The 21,682-nt window shown below is 43.1% G+C and overlaps 2 pseudogenes; one reads left to right on the top strand and one right to left on the bottom strand.

Annotated features, from left to right (window-relative positions):
- The first annotated feature begins 4,652 nt into the window (after positions 1–4,652).
- On the top strand, positions 4,653–9,599 carry LOC100599670 (annotated as a pseudogene).
- Positions 9,600–16,321: 6,722 nt separating this feature from the next.
- Positions 16,322–17,031, bottom strand: LOC100606196 (annotated as a pseudogene).
- Between the last annotated feature and the right edge of the window lie 4,651 nt (positions 17,032–21,682).

Raw genomic sequence — 21,682 nt, forward strand, 5'->3', positions numbered from 1 at the left:
AGAATGTGCCTGTGTGCAGCAGCAGGAAAGCTGCAGTGAGCTTATGAAGATTTGTGGTGAGGGTTGGCTGCCTTCCATGAGTGTCTCAGTCTTGGGAAATATCTTAATTCTGCCCAATATGAGAAGTAATGAAAGGGTAGCAGTATTATAGACATATAATCTTTTTCTCTTCTGCCCACTTTACTTAATATTCTCATCAATAATTTGGGGCTATCTCTCTGCCTTTGGTTGTTTAAAAGTATTTCACTCCAAAATACAGGTCCCTGGTATAATGAGTATTTTAAATTAAAAACCCTTAGAGATCAATAAGCACTGGTTTTCTCCTATCTCTACATACAGGTAGGACAGACTCACCAAGGAGAACAATTATTCTTGCTGTCTTCCCTGTTATCTCCTTATCCATTACAGAAAAGAAGACCAAAAAATGTGAGTACATCTGAATAGACCCTTTTCAAGATAACTGGCTCCAAGGATCATTTAAATTCCAAAGAGAACTATTTACAAGTTAATTTCTGTTTCCCATCCAGTCATTCATTCTAGTAATCATTTATTGCCCCTCAATGGAATTCTTCTCTCCACTCCCATAACCTGTTTTACCAGGATTCAAGCTCCCATTCTTTCTGTAACTGACATCAGTGGGCTGCGGGAAGTCCCCAGTTAGAATAGTGGGACCTCCACCCCAGTGAGAATAAATTCAAGGCTGAGTCAGAAAATAGTCCAAGTATGGAAATATATTGCAAAGTGAAAAGTACACACTCAAGAAAGGGGAGTGCGAGTGTACTCAAGAGAGAGTCACATGCAAAGGGGTTTGGAGCGGCTGCCTTTATGGGTTTAACTAAGGGGTGGAATATTCATGAAGATTCCTGGAAAAAGGTGGAGATGTTCTGGAATTGTAGTGCTACTCATTTTCACACCAAATATGGATGTTCCTGGAACTGTCATGGTGCTGGTGGGTGTGTGATTTGTATGCTAATGAGCGTATAATGAGGTTCTAGGTGAAACCTAGGTCAAATCCAGTGCTACATTGAGTCCAGTTAGTCTCACCCAGCTTAGTCCACACCCTGGTTTTTCAGGGTCTTATCAGCCCATAGTTTCTGCAGCTATTTCTACAGTTTCCTTTTGCTAACCATGTGAATCCACTGCCTGAAATTTTCTATTCTCCTGCGACCACCCTTGTTATTCCTGTCTCCTAACCTCAGAATGGTATATAAGCTTCTGTACCTCACTGGGAAGTTGGGTCTTCATTCAGAAGGCTCCCAATCTATACATGTTAAATGAATTTGTATGGCTTTTCTCCTATTAATCTGCCTTTTGCAAGTTGATTTTTTCAGTGAAACTTCAGAGAGGGTCAAAGGGAAAGCCCTCCCTTGGCCCCCACATGTTACTGAGGTATGTTTCTCATGGATAAACGCAATCTTCAAGTGATTCTTGGAATTTATTAGTCCTTTACTGGTAACTCCCTTTGCTTCTATAAGAAACAAAGGCAGAAACTTATAGTAAATTCCAGGGCTCTCCATAGAATTATTAACCCGTTATAAAAGTAATAAAGTTGCTGAGAAATTGCCTGCTTGTTTTTTGGGTGTCCTTTGGCTTATTCTGTTTATATACATTGCCTACCACCCTAAAACTTCAGGGCCAGGATGTGGACTATCATGGGTTCCAGTGAGGATCGTGAAAGAAACCAAAATATTTCACACCAAAATATCGTTCTTTGATGTATTTTGAGATGGCTGTTCAGAGGGCTTGCAAACAGAAGTAGCCCTGAAAAACTCTTTCCTGGGGAACTTTGCATCTGCACAGAATCTGCACGGTGCAGCCAGGCCTCCTCTGAGGCCTTCTCTTATCCAGATCCAACAAAGATTAACTGAGAGTCCAACATCTTTAAAGGTCTGAAGGAAACTCTTACCATGTATTCTCTCTGAGAGCTGCAGCCTGTGAGGTTTCATCATCTACATAACAGGACCCCTCTTTGTGAGACAGGCCTCTTCTCTCCCTCCATAACCTGTCTTACTGCCATAACTTACGTTGGCCATGCTCTGAGCCTCCATTCTTTCTGTAAGCACAAGATGGTAGAACAGTGTCAACCATCTGGCGATTTCCTTCAGTTTTTATTTTTATTTTTTTTTATTTTATTTGAGATGGAGTTTTGCTCTTGTAGCCCAGGCTGGAGTGCAATGGCGCGATCTTGGCTCACTGTAACCTCCGCCTCCCGGGTTCAAGCAATTCTCCTGCCTCAGTCTCCTGAGTAGCTGGGATTACGGGTGCCCACCACCACACCCAGCTAATTTTTGTGTTTTCAGTAGAGGCGGCATTTCACCATGTTGGCTAGGCTGGTCCGGAACTCCTGACCTCAGATGATCCACCTGCCTTGGCCTCCCAAAGTGCTGGGATTACAGGAGTGAGCCACCGCGCCTGGCTTGAGTTTTTGTATTTTGTATGACTCCCAAGCTCATATGCATGTTTCTAAAATTTGTAATTTTTTTTTTTTTTGAGACAGAGCCTCACTGTGTCACCCAGGCTGGAGTGCAGTGGCAAGATCTCAGCTCGCTGCAACCTCCGCCTCCTGGGTTCAAGCGATTCTCCTACCTCAGCCTCCCGAGTAGCTGGGGTTACAGGTGTGCACTGCCAGGCCCAGCTAATTTTTGTATTTTTAGTAGAGACAGGGTTTCACCATGTTGGCCAGGCTGGTCTTGAACTCTTGTCCTCAAGTGATCAGCCCGCCTTGGCCTCCTAAAGTATTGGGATTACAGGTGTGAGCCACCACTCCCGGCCAGTAAGCTTTTTTTCTTTTCTGTTAATCTATTTGTTTTATAAACTAAAATGATCAAACCTTCTGGGAAAACATCTAAACTTCCCTACAATCGTTACCATGAAATCCTTTCCATTCTATATCAATCTACCCCCATAAAGACTGGAAAAACTGATAAAGATGTGAATTATTCCTGCCTACTCTCAATTTGGGAGGAGAATACTCTGGTTTCCTTTCCCTGGAGATATACGATATATGGAGGAAATGGAAGATGGGAGCTAAGAATATAGAAATATGGATACTAGACAACCTGGAGTGTCTAAGCATTTTTTTTCTATATAATATACTGCCTTTGGATTCTATAAACTCTAAAAATATCTGAGGAATCACAGGATTATTTTGAGAACCTTTTATTCCCATAAGTGGCCCAAGTATCACTCTTGTTCTAAATTTTAGTTGGAAAAATATGGTCACTGAAAGCATAGACTAACCTAAGCAGACTCTCTGCTAGTTTATTTTTAACTAACGCTGTATGCCAGGCACTGTTTTGAGGACTTTACCCTTGGAAGCATGCATGATTATTTTTAGAGCTCCTCTACAGAGGAGAGCACCCAAGTGCACACAGGCATCAAGATGCAGCCAGGACTCACACCCAGACAACTTCGTCGTCAGAGTTCTGCACCTCCCCACTGCCCTACGCATGGCCGTCTTTGGTTTAGCTTTAACTTTCGTATCTGATATTTTTTAACATCAGATTTTCTATTGATTTTTCCCAAGTAATAATTAACAAAACACTTATATTGAACCTACTAATCACTAGAACTATGCAATGGTAAGAACAAAAAAACCTTTTCTCTGTGCAAAAACTGGAATAATTAACCAGAAACTTTGGTACCTATGATATTGGAAATCACCCAACTTCATACTTCCCCCCTTTGTTTTTTTTTTTTTTTTTTTTTGAGACAGAGTCTCACGCTGTTGCCTAGGCAGTGGCGCGACATCGAGTCACTGCAACCTGCACCTCCCGCGTTCAAGCGATTCTCGTACCTCAGCCTCCCGAGTAGCTGGGATTACAGGCATTTGCCATCACGCCCAGCTAATTTTTGTATTGTTAGTAGAGACAGGGTTTTACCATGTTGGCCAGGCTGGTCTCGAACTCCTGACCTCAGGTGATCCACCTGCCTTGGCCTCCCAAAGTGCTGGGATTACAGGTGTGAGCCACTGCGCCTGCCGTCCCCCAACCCTCATTGCTTTATTCACTGATGAAGCAGGCAAACTTATAAACAGATGCTATGCTCTTTTTTTTTTAACTTCTTTTGGGTTCTTTATTGTAACTGTGATTGTTTTTTATTACATTGATATATATGACATTTTCTAAAATACACCTTTGAAATCCAGAAATTTAATACTAATAAAGCTATCCTATTGAACAGCCCTTTGCAAGTCACTTTGTTGGATACTTTGTGGAATTAAGATGCATGAGACATGGATACTACTTTCAAGGGGTCTAGACCATGGGGTTCTGAAAAGTATTCTCCTTGGACCAGCAGGATCTGCATCAGCTGAGAGCATGCTAGAAATTCTTGGGCCCCAGAGACTCTGGGAGTAGGGCTCAGCAAAGTCTTAACAAGCTCCTTGGGTGATTTTGATGCACAGTAAACTTTGAGAATCGCCTATCTAGCAGCGTAAGAAATATACACAAAAGACTCTAAAACAAAGTTAAAATCAAGTTTAAACAAAATTCAGTGGAATTTCCAAGAGGGAAAGTTGAGTTGAGGTGGAGGGAAATCTTGAAAAGGCTTCCTGGATTTGGTACTGGGGCTGGCTCCTTATGGAAGGATGAGATTGGATGGCACACATTGGAAAGCGGCAGGAGGTTCATCTCAGGAGGATAACAGAGAACATGGAGGTGGACACAGTTAAGTGTGGCCCGTGAGGGGGCCTTAGAATCCTCCATCTGGGTGGAACAGAAAGTGTGAAACAGTCAGTAGAGGCTCAGTCATGGAAATCTTTGAATATCATTACTAGTATTTTAATAATGAAAGAAAAAAGAGAACACTTAAAGACAGTATGCCTTTTCTATAATGGAGGAAAATAGTGGGAATATAAGTATACACAGGTAAAATAATGGGAAATGTTCTTATATTTGTTAGGACTTCAAGGAAACCTAGAAAACAATGATGATACTTTAAAAAAAATTATTCTGTATATTTAAAAAATACTAAAGTACTCATTACTTTTTGAAGACACTGCTATGGAAATTTCATTCACAATATGGATAACATTTTTGCCTTATAAAGAAGTATGGTAGTGACACTCTATTATTGTAATAAAGCCATAATCTTAATTCCTGGCCTTTGGTAGATAATTTCCTGATTCAACTTTAGAAATAGCTTCACAGAGCATTTTGAGAGAAGTTGTAAATGAGTAAGTATAAGGTAGAAAATAATATTGCTATTAAAATGAAAGCCTGATATTGAAATATAAAAATGAACTTGCACTATAATAACTAGAGAAATCTTTTAAATATCCAAAAATAAGTATATTTTTAGGTTTACTATTCAAAGAAAGACTGCAGAAAGTCAAAGGAATTTTATCTGATGCCTCTACAAATGGAGAAGACAGTGTAAAATGAAAGAGATTTTAAAGGGCTTTAAATTTGGTTGAAATGGAGTAACAATCTCCTACTTGAAACAACCAAAATAAATACATGAAATAACATTGCATGGACATCAGGCAGCAAAGGACAGTGATATCTAAGAAGCATGAGAAAAGTGCAGTTGAGGAAGGAGGCTGGCAGTTTCAGTCACAACCCTGCTGACCAAGCCAGGATCTGGTCAAAACAGGACTCTGTGAAGAAACTGGCAAAAACCAGCAGGTGGCTCAAAGGCAGCTTCTAGTTGCTCCCAATGCTCATTAGCATAAGATACTCTCATCAGCACCAAGACAGTTTACAAATGTCATGGCAATGACCAGAAGTTACCACCTCTTTCTGTGGCAATGACCAGGAAGTTGCCCCCTCTTTTCTATAACATTCTGAATGACCTGCCCCTTAATTTGCATTAATTCACCCCTTAATTTTGCATGTAATTAAAAGTGGGTAAAAGCAGGTAGAAACACAGGTAGCCAACAGCCCACAAGAAATGCTTTGGGGCACTGCCTATGAGTTAGCCCTGCTCCATGAGGACAGTTCTGGTTCAATAAAAGATTGCTGTCTAATACCCCTGGCTTACCCTTGAATTCCTTCCTGGGTAAAGCCAAGAATTTTCCTGGGCTAAGACTCCAATTTGGGGGCTCAGCTGCCCTGCGTCAAAGTGAGCCCTAAGATTGTCCACCTTATGGCTCTGAGAAAGCTTTCAGGCCATGTCGCAGGGAGGGGCAACCAGGTGGAACATGGTGGTCTTTCTGAGTTGAGACAGAGCTGGGAATTGGGGAAGCCAAGAGAGCAAGAGTTCTGAAGAGAAGAGAGCGGCACAGAGGAAGAACACTGGAGACCTGCAGAGAGTTCCCATGGGATCTTGAGCAGAGCACTGATCAGTACATATGTGTGAAGAAATGCTTTGAAGATGGGGGAAGAATGATCCAAAAGATTGAAGAGAACAGTGCTTCAAAGAACACACAAGGCCAAAAATAGCACCTGTTCCCAAAAACCAGAATGGAAAACTTTGTAATTCAGAGAGCATCAGTTAATGCACTAAGAACCGCTTTGCCACTGTAGTGGAGAAAAATTAATCCTAGAATAAATTCAGATCTGCTTCTAATAAACATATCTTAAAAGCAAGCCGAGAAATGATCAAACTCTTTCAAAGTACCTTAACTACATCTCAGAACAGAGCTCAGATATTTATAGGAGTACAAAAATAGTCAACAACCAATGAAATAAATCATCAATATCTACCATTCAAAGAAAAATTGCCAGACATTCATAGAAGCAAGAAAATACAGCCCATAATGAGAAGAAAAATCAGTGAATCAAAACCAGCTCCAAATGACACAGATGATAGAATAGGCAAGGACTTTAAAACAGTTATTCTGATCAAATTTCATATGTTTAAGAAGCTAGAGAAAAGATTAAAAATGCCAAGTAGTGACATGGAAGATCCAGATCAAACTTCCAGAGTTGAAAGCTTTAAAAACTGAGTTGAAAAATATATTAGATGAGAATTACAGCAGATCAGAAATTTTAGAAGAAAATATCAGTGACCTAAAAGACAGCATTAGATGCTATCTAAAATGAAACACCAAGATAAAAAAAGATTTAAAAAAAATTAACAGAGTGATCTCTTGGAAAGATGGGGCAGCTTGGGGGCTTCTCCACTGAAGCACTTTGTGCTGGATAAGAAAGCAATTACTGAAATCTTTGACCAGTTACTGGAGTTTGTTACTGAGGATCACATTTTGTTGAAGTATGTGAATCTCCCTTCTCAGCTCAAGATCTGAAGATCCAATCAGGGTGGAATAATAATAGCAACATATAAGAATCTAGAACTTCACTGAGCTACTGAGGATAATCAAGTAGAAATATAAGAATATAAAAACAAGCTTTCTATCATTGGTAAGGTGCTATCTCGGAGACAAATGAAGGTGGCATTTTTTGGCAGGACAAGCTCTGTTATCAATGCAATGTTGTGGGATAAAGCTCTCCCTAGTGGGATTGACCATACAACCAATTGCTTCCTAAGTGTTTAAGGGACCAATGGAGATAAAACCTATCTTATGACAAAAGGATAAGATGAAAAAAGAGTGTAAAGACAGTTCATCCGCTGTCCTATGCCCTTCATATGGACACAGACTTGGAAGCTGGCTGTCATACATGTGTTTTGGCCAAAGACAAAGTGTGTCCTCTTGAAAGGTGAGCTGGTTTTAGTAGACAGTCAGGCACAGATGTCACTACAGAGCTGGATACCTGGATTGATGAGTGTTGCTTAGATGCTTATGTAATCATTTGTTTGTAAACTCTGAATCAACACTAATGAACACAGACAAACATTTTTTTCACAAGGTAAATGAGCAGCTTTCCAAGCCTAATAATAATTTAATTCTGAATAATCACTGGGATGTCGCTTCATCAGAGCCAGAATATATGGAAGATGTATGTAGACAGCACATGGAAAGATGCTTGCATTTCTTTGTGGAGGAGGTTAAAGTTGTGGATCCTTTAGAAGCACAGAATCATATATTCTTCATTTCAGCAAAGGAAGTTCTTAGCGCTAGACAGCACAAACCACAGGGGATGCCAGAAGGCAGTGAAGTACTCGGTAAACGATTTCAGGCAAGATTATAGGAGTTTCAGAATTTTAACAAATCTTTAAGGAGTGTATCTCACAATCAGCAGTGAAAACAGGGTTTAAACAGCACACTCTCGGAGCTAAGCCAATACTAGATATTGTGAAAAACACAATGGATTCAATAAACGCGGCAGCAACAGAGAAGAGCTTATTCAAAGAGCAGGAAGAACAAATTGATAGACTGAACTTTATCCCAAACCAGATGAACCTTTTAACACTAGATGTTAAGAAAAAAATCAGGAAGGCCAGGTGCGGTGCTTCACGCCTGTAATCCCAGCACTTTGGGAGGCTGAGGCAGGTGGATCACGAGGTCAGGAGTTCAAGACCAGCCTGGCCAACATGGTGAAACCCCATCTCTACTAAAAATACAAAAATTAGTTTGGCGTGGTGGCGGGTGCCTGTAATCCCAGCTACTTGGGAGGCTGAGGCAGATAATTACTTGAACCTGGGAAGGGGAGGTTGCAGTGAGCTGAGATCATGCCACTGCACTCCAGCCTGGGCGACAGAGTGAGACTCCATCTCAAAAAAATAAATAAAAATAAATAAATAAAATAAATAAATCAGGGAGGTTACCATGGAAGTAGCAAACAAGGTTTCACGTGCAAAGCAGATGAAATTTGTTGACTGTCTGTTTTGGTTGATGAATTTTGTTCAGAGTTTCATCCTACTCCACGTGTATTGAAAGTATATAAAGGTGACTTAGATTAGCACTTAGAAGACGGTATCAGAAGAAATATGGCTGATTGATGCACCGTTAAGACAATGCCTCAGTGTTTAATCCAAGCAAGAAATTATTAAAAATTTGAAACCATTACTTTCAGCTGATATATAGAATAAACTGCATACACTGATCCCTTGCAAGAAATTTGATCTCAGTTATGATCTGTATTGCCACAAGTTATGACCAGATTTTCAAGAGGGTATTGTATTCCATTTTTCCCTGGGCTGGTCTTCACTTGTGCATTGATTCCTGGGCCCTACAAATGCTCAGAGGGTGCTCCTAGGATTGTCAGAGGCTAACTTTCCCTAGCTCTTTAGTCTGTACTCCCACTGCTTCTATCAACCCAGCAACACCAGATAATGCATCACACAAAGAACTCATGGTTACCTTAATAACTGGATTAGCTTCTCTTACATTTAGGACTTCTATGGACATCACTGTTGGAGGAGTAATTTGGAAAACTATAAGCTGACAATTCGTATATGTTTCATTATGTATGTATGGAGTTTGGTATCTTTATGAAAGGCTATCCTGGACCGCTTGTGCCGAGGAAAGAGGCTTTAAACAGCAGTTTGCAAACTATGCATCTGAAAAACTTCAGATAATTGCTAGCTTCTAGAGTGTAAACTGCAGCCATGAAGTACAACAAGAAATGGCTATCACTTTTGCTTGCCAGCGCCAACAAGTTGTTACTCAAAGACATCTGGAAGAAATTACTAGATTATCCAAAGAAATAGATCAGTTAGAGAACATACAAAACAATTCAAATCTTTTTTTCATATTCGTAGCTTTAATAGTGTGTTCTACTCGACATATCTACTCTCATAACTATTACACTTAATAGCTTCCAACAGCCTTCCCTTCCCTCCCTCCCCCCCCTCCCCTCCCCTCCCTACCCACCCTATTCTCCCTCCTCCCCTCCCCTCACACCTCCCCTCCCCTCCTCCCCCCTCCCCTCCCCTCCTCCCCCCTCCCCTCCCCCCCCCTCCCCCCCTCCCCTCTCCTCCTCCCCCCCCTCCCCTCCCCTCCTCCCCCTCCCCTCCTTCCCTTCCCTTTCCTTCCCTCCCCTCCCCTCTTTCAGAGTCTCACTCTGTCACGCAGGCTGGAGTGCAGTGGTGAGATCTCGGCTCACTGCAACCTCCACCTCCCGGGTTCAAGTGATTCTCCTGGTATCCAGGTGGCAGAGGGGAAATAGAGTCTGGAGAGGGAGGCCAGGTGCAGTGACTCACACCTGTACTCTCAGCACTTTGGGAGGCCAAGGTGGGTGGATAACCTGAGGTCAGGAGTTTGAGACCAGCCTGGCCAACGTGGTGAAACCCTGTCTCTACTAAAAATACAAAAAATTAGCCGGGCATGGTGGTGGGTTCCTGTAATACCAGCTACTCAGGAGACTGAGGCAGGAGAATCGCTTGAACCTAGGAAGTGGAGGTTGCTGTGAACCGAGATCATGCCGTTGCACTTCAGCCTGGGTGACAAGAGCAAAACTCCATCTCAAAAAAAACAAAAACATATTAAATAAAAATAAAGAAAACACAACTTAGTTAGCTTACTATCCTGTGGGTCAGCAATTTAGGATAGGCTCTGCTGTGCACTTTAGCTGGTGTCAGCCAGCCTCAGCTCATTCATGTATGTGTAGCCAGCTGCTGGTCCAGGGTTCCTAGTTGTTTTTATGCAGACTTTTATCTTTCCCACCATGTTCTTTTTTTTTTTTTTTTTTTTTTTTTTGAGACGGAGTCTCGCTGTTGCCCAGGCTGGAGTACAGTGGCGCGATCTCAGCTCACTGCAAGCTCTGCCTCCCGGGTTCACACCATTCTCCTGCCTCAGCCTCCCGAGTAGCTGGGACTACAGGCGCCCACCACCTTGCCCGGCTAATTTTTTGTATTTTTAGTAGAGAAAGGGTTTCACTGTCTTAGCCAGGATGGTCTCGATCTCCTGACCTCGTGATCCACCTACCTCGGCCTCCCAAAGTGCTGGGATTTCAGGTGTGAACCACCGCGCCGGCCTCCCACCATGTTCTGGTCCGCACCTTATGTCTGCCTTCAAGGTACCCATGTCTTCAATCCCTGAGCATTTCCAAGTTCTGTAGGATGAATCAGTCCTTGGTAGGCATCTAGTTTTCATCCTACATATTCTGCTAAGGCAGTTCCCAGTCCTCAAATGTTCACGTGCAATGAACAGGTATCTCTTAGCTTCATTTAAAAAGTCTGTGTTTCTGTCTCCTTCTCCTTCTTTTCTCTCCCATTCTCCTAGCTCATCATTAATTATCAAGGGGATATGGGTGCAGAAACGCCTGTACTCTGCCATACACAAAAGTCTGAAATAAAACTTCTTAAATAAATGATGACCCTTTTTTAATGTCAAAGAAAGGAGTGATGAGTCTAAACCCAGCTCTCTGAGTGGCAGCCAGGCGGGGAGATGTTTCCCCAGTTACTAAATTAGAACGTAACCCACAGGAATAGACTGTGACGATGGCAGCAGGAGTTTGAAGGCTCTGTCAGAACATTCTGGATGTTCTTATGGCACATGGACTCATAAATTCAAAGATCTTTCTTACTTTTTACTAAAGGCTATGTCTTTGACTTTGGGGCCTCTGTCAGACTCCAGTTAGTAAGTGCACTAAAGGCTGGAAGGTTGGCTGTTTTGGGGTGTGAGATAATGATGGTTGAGCTCCTAATAATTATCCGCATTGGCTGCCTTTTGTTCTGGAAAGTATTTACTACTGCTTTATGATGGTTTTTGAAAATGATTTTCAAAACATCCCAATTATGTCATTTATTTACTTTTCTGAGAGATTATTTTGAGGTTTGAGAAAAAATTAAATTTCTGGCATTAGAACCGTAATAAACCCATTTTGGGGGTCTGACTGCTCATTGCTTTCAAGCCTGGCCCCTCTCTCTGCCCACCACTGGACAGGCTGGTGCTCCCTCCTTCAGCGCCAGTAGGAGATTCACACCACACCAGACCCTGCCCTCATGGAGGAACCTACACCTCGGGCCCAGCCACTGACCTCCATCAAAACCCAGCCAGTATCCTTTCCTTGTTCTCTCACATCATTTTCTTTGTGCATTTTTCAACTCGTTATTTCTCTTTTTTAGCAAATTTGCAGAAATTCTCTCTGTATTTTTGACGTTAAGTTTTCACATGTTATGAATGATGCAAATATTTTCTCCAAGACTGTCACTTATGTTTTAGTTTTGCTCATTTCTTTTTTGCTGTACCAACATTTTGACTTTTATAATGTCACATTTGACAATCTTTTATTTTGGATTTTGTAACATTCTTAGAAAGTACTCCCTCCTTGCCCAAATTATGAAGGTTGTTTTCCTTCTAGAATTCCTATTAGATGGCCACTGGAATTTCTGGATCTATCTCCCCTGTCTCTTATATTTGTTTGTATTGCATTCCGGGATAATTTCTTAATCTTTTAGTTTACAAATTTTATCTTCAGCTGTGTCCATTTTGCTATTGTACATCTACTGGCCTCATTTACTGGCCTCATCTACTGGCCTATTTTTATTTTGGCAATCATTGTAATTTTTGAGGTGGAAGAATAGGGAGTTGGGGTAACCAAGGGTTAAGGTGTAAGCAAAAGGACGCAGATGCAGCTAGTTCTAGGCAACGTTAAGCAGCCTACAGGCCAGACCCTCACTCCTGTGATAACCAGACAGAAGTCTCCACTTCAGCCTCTGATTGGCTACAGGCCAACTCTTCACTTCAGCCTCTGATTGGTCACAGGTGAAGTCTCCACTGCAGCCTTTGATTGGCTGTGGGCCAATCCTTCAAAGGGTGTAATCAATTAGAGGCCTCTAAAGGGCACCTAGGGGGTGTTACCAAATTCTTTTAGCTTAATAAAAACCCTAAAGAACATTGTAATCTGGGCTCTTGAGCCACTTGCTCCAGCCTGCTCCCACTCTCTGGAGCATACTTTCACTTCAGTAAATCTGCATTTTCATTGCTTCTTTCTTCTTTTGCTGTTTTGTGTGTTTTGTTCAGTTCTTTGTTCAACATGCCAAGAAGCTGGACAACTCACAGTCACCACTTTCCATCTGTGGCCAGATGCAATGGCTGACGCCTGTAATCCCAGCACTTTGGGAAGCCGAGGTGGATGGATCACCTGAGGTCAGGAGTTCAAGACCAGCCTGGCCAACATGGTGAAACCTTGTCTCTACTGAAAATACAAAAATTAGCTGGGCATGATGGTGTGCTCCTGTAATCCCAGCTACTCAGGAGGCTGAGGCAGGAGAATTGCTTGAACCTGGGAGGCGGAGGTTGCAGTGAGCCAAGATTGTGCCACTGCACTCCAGTCTGGGCTACAGAGTGAGACTTCATTTAAAACATTAAAAAAAAAAAAATGACTTTCCATCCATTAACATTTTCAATAAGTTAATTTTTTTCATAACACTTAAAAAATGCAGTATCTACTTAAACTATTCTCAGGATATTCATTATACTTATGATGAAAATCCTTTCCTCTTTGCTGTACTAGTTTTATTTTCTTTGGGGCTACTTCTGTTTCCTCAAATGATTGATTCCAGGCTTTCTGTTCCTGTGTGTAGTTGAGGGTCTGTATTAAACATTGGGTTTCCTCAGCCCAAGGGGAAACTCCTGGTGGTCTGATGCCAATTGTCATGGAAGAAACTCTACACTGGTGAACCTGGGAGTAGAAAAGACTGTGTGGTCCTCTGGCATGGGAGCAGGGGGTTGCCTTCTGAGTTTGATTTCCCACTCCTCTCCTTATCCAGGGGGCTTGGACCCTGGCTTGGGGTCTGCTCTAAAAGTGGGGAGTTCTTGGGCTTGTATTTTGATTCTCATTCCCCACCCAGGAAGGTTTTGTTTTCTCTTCAGAGCGTCCATCACTCGGGTCCAAAGCTGTCGCTCCAGCAGCTCCACGTACAGGGTGTCAGAGAGGCATGGTAGCCCACCGACCCTGAATGCTGCTCTGCAGCCTCCTGGGCAATCTGCCTGAGCCCCATTCTGGGCTTTGTGTTTATTGGCTGTAAGCCTGGAATTTTCCAAGGATATTGTTAACAGCCCTGACTACCACATCATCTGGATACTTCAATTTTTCTTCCGTCACTCGAAACCCATCTTCTTCCCCCAATTTTTATTTTTATGAAAGTTATTATATACATGTATCAGGAGATATTCTAAGAATGCTTATAGAAAAATACAGCATTCTCTTACACCCTGTGCCCTACACCCCACCCCAGCTTTTCCCCAACCCAGAATGCTTTTTCTTGGGGGGAATTTACCTGCTGTATCTGCAAACAACATGCTTATGTTGTCCCATCTTGAAATTTTGGACTTGCAGATCCTCTATTGCCTTCCCAGCCCCACCACAGAATTCCATCCTTCCCACTCCCCTTCCCGTGCTGTCAAGACGGTCGCATCCTGGTGTTGGTAGAACAGTGCTCACTACTCACATTATGACAGTGATGGACATATCTGCTGTCACTGAGATTTTTGCAAAAGCCTATGTTGGCTTTTCCTTTTCTACCCCAACTTTTTGTTTTCCCTAGAGATAGTGTTCGTTTTATTGTTTTTTTCTTTTCTTTTTTTTTCTTTTTTTTTTTTTTGTTGAGATGGAGTTTCACTCTTATTGCCCAGGCTGGAGTGCAGTGGCGCCATCTTGGCTCACCACAACCTCTGCCTCCCAGGTTCAATCAATTCTCCTGCCTCAGCCTCCTGAGTAGCTGGGATTACAAACATGTGCCACCACAGCCAGCTAATTTTTTAGTTTTAGTAGAGACGGGATTTTACCATGTTGGTCAGGCTGGTCTCGAACTCCAGACCTCAGGTGATCCACCCACCTTGGCCTCCCAAAGTGCTGGGATTACAGGCATGAGTCACCATGCCCAGCCTATTGTTTATTAACTTGGTTTTAAATATATATATAATCGTCGTTAATCCAAGCACAATTTTCCACCAGTTGTCTAAGTCTCTTCTCAGTATAATCAGGTTCATCAGGTATTTTATCACTTTCCTCTTTCTGAAGACACCTTTCCCACCCACTTCAATCCTTCCTGGGTTGAATCTTCTGTTTTCTGTATCGCAAAATTTCTTCTTTTTGGCTGAATTCTTTTTGGGCAAAAGGACATCCTCTAGTGGCTTCATGAGATACTCTCATTATTTGCAGGTTCCAAACTTCCAAATTTGCCTGCTTGCTGAAATTTATTTGTAACCCCCAAATCAATCATTGTCAGGCCTCCTCAGTCATTCACAAGCACGCCCCAAGCAGTGAAAAATGTGCTTCTCCAGGCACAGTTCTTAGCTGAGGTCACACAAGGCAATGCGCTGCCTCTTATTTCAGCTGTCATACTGTAACGGTGTCGTTATCACTGTCTATTTAGTGTCACATTTTTGGCATTTTTGTGCTTTTTGTCAGTGACTTTTTTTAAAAGAAAAATTTCATTTTAATCCAGCCTGACCCCCACACGTGTGTTTCACATAGACCTTATTTTTTAAACAGAGTTTATTGTATTTAATACATTATAAAATTTGAAAAATTGTAGGAAAGCAGCAGACTTGAACTGGAGCAATTCTAACAAGGAATAATGAAGTTCACATCTGTGAGGTGGACAAAAAGGTGTGACTTCTGTACAAACTACGTTTAGCATTTCATGTCTAACATCCTTCAAATGCAATGTGCTTATAGGGTTTTTCTGAAGTCCTGCCTGGTCCCTACCTAAAGAGAGTCGTGGAACCTCCATATACAAAGAAACTTGATTCAAGGTGTGTTTTTTTTTTTTTTTAGACAGAGTTTCGCTCTCCTTGCCCAGGCTGGAGTGCAATGGCACAATCTCGGCCCACCACAACCTCTGCCTCCCGGGTTCAAGCAATTCTCCTGCCTCAGCCTCCCGAGTAGCTGGGATTACAGGCATGTGCCACCACACCTGGCTAATTTTGTTTTTTTTTTTTTTTAGTAGAGACAGAGTTTCTCCATGTTGGTCAGGCTGGTCTCGAACTCCCAACCTCAGGTGATCCGCCCGCCTCGGCCTCTCAAAGTGCTGGGATTACAGGCGTGAGCCACCATGCCCGGCCGTGTTTTTTTTTTTTTGTTTTTTTTAAAGGAAAAAGAAAGACAAAGGAAAAAGAAAGAATGGATGGCTGTTGACAATGGAAACTGTAAGGAGACTGTCCTAACCGCTCATGGCTTGTTTATTGGTCAGAGGCCTCGGGGGGCCCAGGATACTTCATGGCCATCACAGCACCAACTACGGCTATCACCTTTTTTTTTTTTCTTTTTTGCATTTCCTACCTTTTGACATATATATATATATATATATATATATATATATATATACACACACATATATATATATACACACACACACATATATATATACATATGTACATATTTTTTTTCACCTTGAGGATATCACTGTTCCAATTGTTCCCATATGAATACAGGTGTGGTCTCTATTGCATATAAATATGTCTTTTATTCAACTTTAGGTCCAGGACTTGGTTTGCTGTCCCAACTGCACATAAATGTCCTTTTTTGTTGTTTGTTTGAGTTATTAGTTGTGTGTGTTTTCCTTTTTGCATAAGGAATATGTCCGTTTAGTCCAGAGGCTCTTGCTTTATCCGGATGATGGAGGAGGGTACGGGAGGGCATCCGCCTCAGTTCCCTACGAAGGATGTATTTGCTGAACTAGGATGAGCCCACTCCTCCCCCACAGGAGCCCACGATTTCAAATCCTCTTTGCTGCAACCTCTCAAGGACCTAGACAGAGGTGACAGTAGCCACTTAGTGGAAACCTGACGACGTGCATGGAGTCGTGATTCCAGCCTGCACTGACAAAGTTGCACATCACATCGCCGATCTCTGGAAATACTTCTTCTACCAAGGATGTATCACCACTTAGCGTGATCCTTTCTGTGAGGTCTGGGGCCACACAAACAACAGGGCACTCACAGGGCCTTGAAAAGCGACCAGTTTCTCTGTCCTGCTTCCATCTTTCCATCTCCAACAACATGGGCTGAAGCTGAAAATATTTTGCCTCTTCATATAACAAAGTGTAGTCCTTGAAATCTTCAGGAATGAGGAGTTTGGATGTTCGTAGAAAATTCAAGATGTATCTGAACATCTGTCCATCTCTGTCAGTGAAATAGTGCTGTTTGAGACTGTCCAAAACTATTGGACACTGGCCCACATCAATGTGGACAGCCGCACTGGATTTTGTGAGTTGTGCCGGAGTAGGGGTGCCTTGGTTGTTCAGTGGAGATGCAGGGGATCTAGTGATCAGAGGTCATAACATATTCGGCCGACTGTCCCTCTGGCAGAGAATTGTGCGGGCCCGAGCGGGGGAGAAGGAGGGCCGGCGGGAGGGCGAGACGGTCTCTCTTCTCTAAGTAATGCCCGAGGAGTAGTGCCCCTTCCACTGCCCCCTCATTGCCCCCTGGAGCCGGGGGGTCGGGGCAGTAGCTGCGCCGGGCGTGCCGTGGTGCCGCCGTGGGAAACCCGTGTCTGGGGCCTCCCTGAGCGGAGCGGAGCCTGTCAGTGATTTAATTGTTTAAAATGGCCCCCAAGTGTACTGCTGAAGTGCTGTCTAGTGTTCCTAAGTGCAGAAAGGCTGTCATGTGCTTTACAGAGAAAATATACGTGTTAGACAAGCTTGGCTCAGGCATGAGTTACAGTGCTGTTGACAGTAAGTTCAACAGCAGTGCATCAACAATGTGTTACATCCAGAAGGAGGAAGAGGAAAGTCATTGACGCAGATGTGAGGCCACTCTGAAAAGTGCCCAAGTAACATCTATAGTACCTGGTAAAGTTATGGAAAAAGAAGAAGAATAAAAAAAAACAGTGAAATTTGTGGATTCATGAGATGACATTAAAAGTTTGGTGGACTGGCCAGGCGCGGTGGCTCGCCTGTAATCCCAGCACTTCGGGAGGCTGAGGCAGGCGGATCACAACGTCAGGAGTTCGTGACCAGCCTGACTAACATGGTGAAACCTCATCTCTACTAAAAATACAAAAATTAGCCGGGTGTGGTGGTGCGCACCTGTAATCCCAGCAACTCAAGAGGCTGAGGCAGGATAATCTCTTGAACCCGGAAGGTAGAGGTTGCAGTGAGCCAAGATTGCACCACTGCACCCCAGTCTGAGCGACAGAGCGAGACTCCATCTTAAAAAAAAAAGTTTAGTGGACAGCATTGTTGTGAGGTTGACAGCCAAATACATTTTTAGTCACATTACCCAAGGTCAAGAAAATGCAAAACTCTTCCCAGCTTGTGTTTTATTATAAAGAATAATACATATAGTTAGCTATTGGTAAGAAACATATATTAAACAAGGTGTCTGTAGATAAAAACACATAAAACAAAAGTATGTATTGGTTGGATGATAAAAATGTAGTGACCAGAGGCGTGGAAGCTAACCCTGTATTTCTCCAGGAGCAGTTGTTCAGTATCAGCTAATAGTGTTCACAGTGTCTTTAGAGAACATACTCCAGCACTCACCAAGGCCATGCTTCTTGCATCACAGCTATGCTTCCTGCACCCACCAAGGCCACGCCTCCTGTGTTATAGCCTCCCCTCCTGTACCCACCAAGGCCATGCCTCCTGTATTCACCACTGCTATGCTCCCATTCAATAGCCACACTACACTTCTACACCACAGCCTTGCCCCCTGCACCCACCACAGCTATGACTATCCAATAGCCACACCTCCCCTACCACAGCCACACCCCCAGCATCCACCACAGCCACACCCAGTACCCTCCACAGCCACGCCTCCTGCACCCACCACAGCCACACCCCAGCACTCTCCATAGCCATACTTCCTGCACCTTCCACAGCCACGCCTCTTGCTCTGGCCTTCAGAGGCTGCAGTAACGTCTCCTCTCCTCCTTCCTTTCCCTTAACCTTTGTGGCTAATCTTTAGGTTCTCCCAACATCACTTTTATTCCTTTTACTTCTGCCGATACTTCTGGTTAAATTCTTTTCATTTAAATGCTCTTCAGCATCCATCTCTCTTCTTTCAGACCTTGGCTGACTTCCTTCTTTCCCAGCTGCTCGGAAGCTGTCTGGCCTCTCCACAGGATCCATCCATTTCCCCACCTTCCAGAATCCCCTTTTTCCCCCAGACTTCAGCAGGAACCTGTGCCAATGAGATCCACAGGGCAGAGTAATTTCTCTTCGATACCGTCAATTTCTCCTCCTCTAAGGAGATAGAAATAGCACAGGTAGTTGGAGGAGTATGGACAAACCCAAAGAACCCCTGAAGCAGGGGCTAGGCAAAGAAATCACAGGGTAGAGAAAGCCCAAAATAAGGCAGAGAAAATGACCAAAACCCTGGTCAGGGTGACGTCCATGACTCTTCCAGGCAAACCTAAATAAGGGAGAAAGGGGGCAATAACAGGACGGGGGAGGAGTCCCTGAAATCCTCTCCTTTTCCAGAATGCCTAATGAGCATTCCACCCCCTTGTTAAAGAAACATCCCAGCTGGGCGCGGTGGCTCACACCTGTAATCCCAGCACTTTGGGAGGCCGAGGCAGGCAGATCACGAGGTCAAGAGATCCAGACCATCCTGGCTAACACGGTGAAACCCTGTCTCTACTAAAAAACACAAAATATCAGCTGGGCGTGGTGGCGGGTGCCTGTAGTGCCAGCTACTCGGGAGGCTGAGGCAGGAGAATGGTGTGAACCTGGGAGGCGGAGCTTACAGTGAGCCGAGATTGCGCCACTGAACTCCAGCCTGGGCGACAGAGCGAGACTCTGTCTCAAAAAAAAAAAAAAAGAAAAAGAAACATCCCTAAAATAAGAAACCCAGCCTCCGTTGTGCCTGACTTGTTCTCACGGGCATGCCTGTGCTCCTCTCAAGGGCACACTTTCGCTTTGCAATGGAAGCTTCTCGCCTTGTGCTTCATTCTGACTCGACTCGCCCCCGAATTTGTTCTTGTGATGCGTCAAGAACCTGGAAAACCGGCTGGGGCTGGGGTCTCATTGGCATCCGGAGACCTTCCTGAACCCTCCAGTAACACTCACAGCTTCTTTCTCTCAAGATATAAACACAATTACATGATTTTCACCTTAAAAGATAAAGAGAGAGCTATCCACCTCAAGTCTTCTTCATAGCCAAATTTCTAAAAATAGCTTCATTTCCCTCCTAACTTCCCTTCTGGCTCAACCCCATTTAAAATCTAGCTTCCACCTTCTTCCCTCTATTGAGACTACTAGAACACAGGACTCCAGTTTTACCCAGAATCATGAGAGTTGTAGACACTTCCCATCCTTCTCCCGCATGCCCTCCCACTGACTTTTGACACAAATGCCATCCCCTCCTTCCTTCCTCATTGCTCCATTTCTGTGATTGCTGCTCTTCTCTCCAGTGCCACTTCATTCTCAGTGACTTGAATGTTCAGATTTCTCTCCTTCTCCCAGTCTCTCACATCGTTCTCCTCAAAGGATCTGTGGATTCACCCAGCCCAAATGCCAATGACTGTCAAGTTTCTCTCTAGATAAATCTCTCTTTAGCACTCCAGACCAATCTTCCAAACTGCTGCCTGGGTTTCTACAATAAAAACCCAAATCATGATTTGCACCTCAACTTTATGTGTCCAAAGCAGAAGCTCTGTCTTCTGTTCATCAAACTTATCCTGTGTTTCCTGAGATACCTGGTTTGGGTATTTCCTACCGTGTCACTCAATTTCAAAACCTGGGAGCTGACCCACTGATCTCAAGATAATCATCCAATCATTTTAACCCTGACTCCTGTAGTGGTGAATTGTATGTGTCAACTTGATTGGGCCACAGGATGCCCAGATATTTAGCAACACATTGTATTTAATATATAATAGATGTGTCTGTGAAGGTGTTTCTGGAAGACAGCAGCATTTAAATTGGTGGACTGAGGAAAGCAGGTGGCCCTTCCTGATGTGGGTGGGCAGCGTCCAATCCGTTGAAGGCCTAAATAGAACAAAAAAGGTGGAAGAGGGTTGAATTCACTCTGCCTGGCTGTTTGAGCTGGGCCATTGATTTGTTCCTGCCTTCAGTGCTCCAGGTTCTCAGGCCCTCAAATTTAGACGGGAATCTGTGAATCTACATCACTGGCTTTCACGCCCTCAGGCCTTTGAACTACACCATCAACTTTCCTGAGTCTCCAGCTTGCAGGTAGTAGACCATGAGTCTTCTCAGCCTCCATAATCCTGTGAGCCAATTCCTCTTAATAAATCTCTTCACACACACACACACACACACACACACACACACACACACTCTATTCTGTTTCTTTGGAGAATTGTAATAATACTCCTAAATATTTCTCAGATTTTTCCTGCCTCTTTCACCATTGCCTTATTTCAGATTCATCTTCTCTCACCTGGATTAATGCAATAATCTTCTAGCTCAGTGGTTCTCTAAATGTGCTTCCTGGACCAGTAGCCTCAGCATCCCCCATGCTAGAGCTTCTCACTAGACATCCAATTTAAAAGAATGTCCAAGTTATAAGACTCCAAGAATGTGACAGTTTTCTAAATTGTTTGCTTTATTAGCTAAAAACATGAAAGTGGATAAATCACACAGCTTGTCAAGATCCTGATTCTTTTTTGCATCCCCTTCCTCTGTTCAATTCTGTTCCAAAATTAAAGTGATTCAAAGCACCTGTGTTCATTAGCCACATGTTTTCTCTCTCATTTCCATCTGCATTTCCAAAGCCTTAACTGCTTACTATTTTTAGGAAGATGAAGGCAATAGATCTTTTGTTCTTTTTCTATTAACAAGGATCTGTACGTATCTAACACACAGTTCCTTTTTTTTATGACTTTGGAACATCATGAAAGCATTTCATGATATTTCATTAAAAAACAAACCCTGAACAATGGTTTTAAACCCTGGGAAGAACTGAGAATCAAGATTTTTAAAATACAACTGAAAAACATGGTAGGAACAAAGTTAAACTGATGCTTGTGTTGAGAGGTGCCAG

This window comes from Nomascus leucogenys, chromosome 1a, assembly GCF_006542625.1.
Source record: "Nomascus leucogenys isolate Asia chromosome 1a, Asia_NLE_v1, whole genome shotgun sequence".
NCBI classification, from domain to species: Eukaryota; Metazoa; Chordata; class Mammalia; order Primates; family Hylobatidae; genus Nomascus; species Nomascus leucogenys.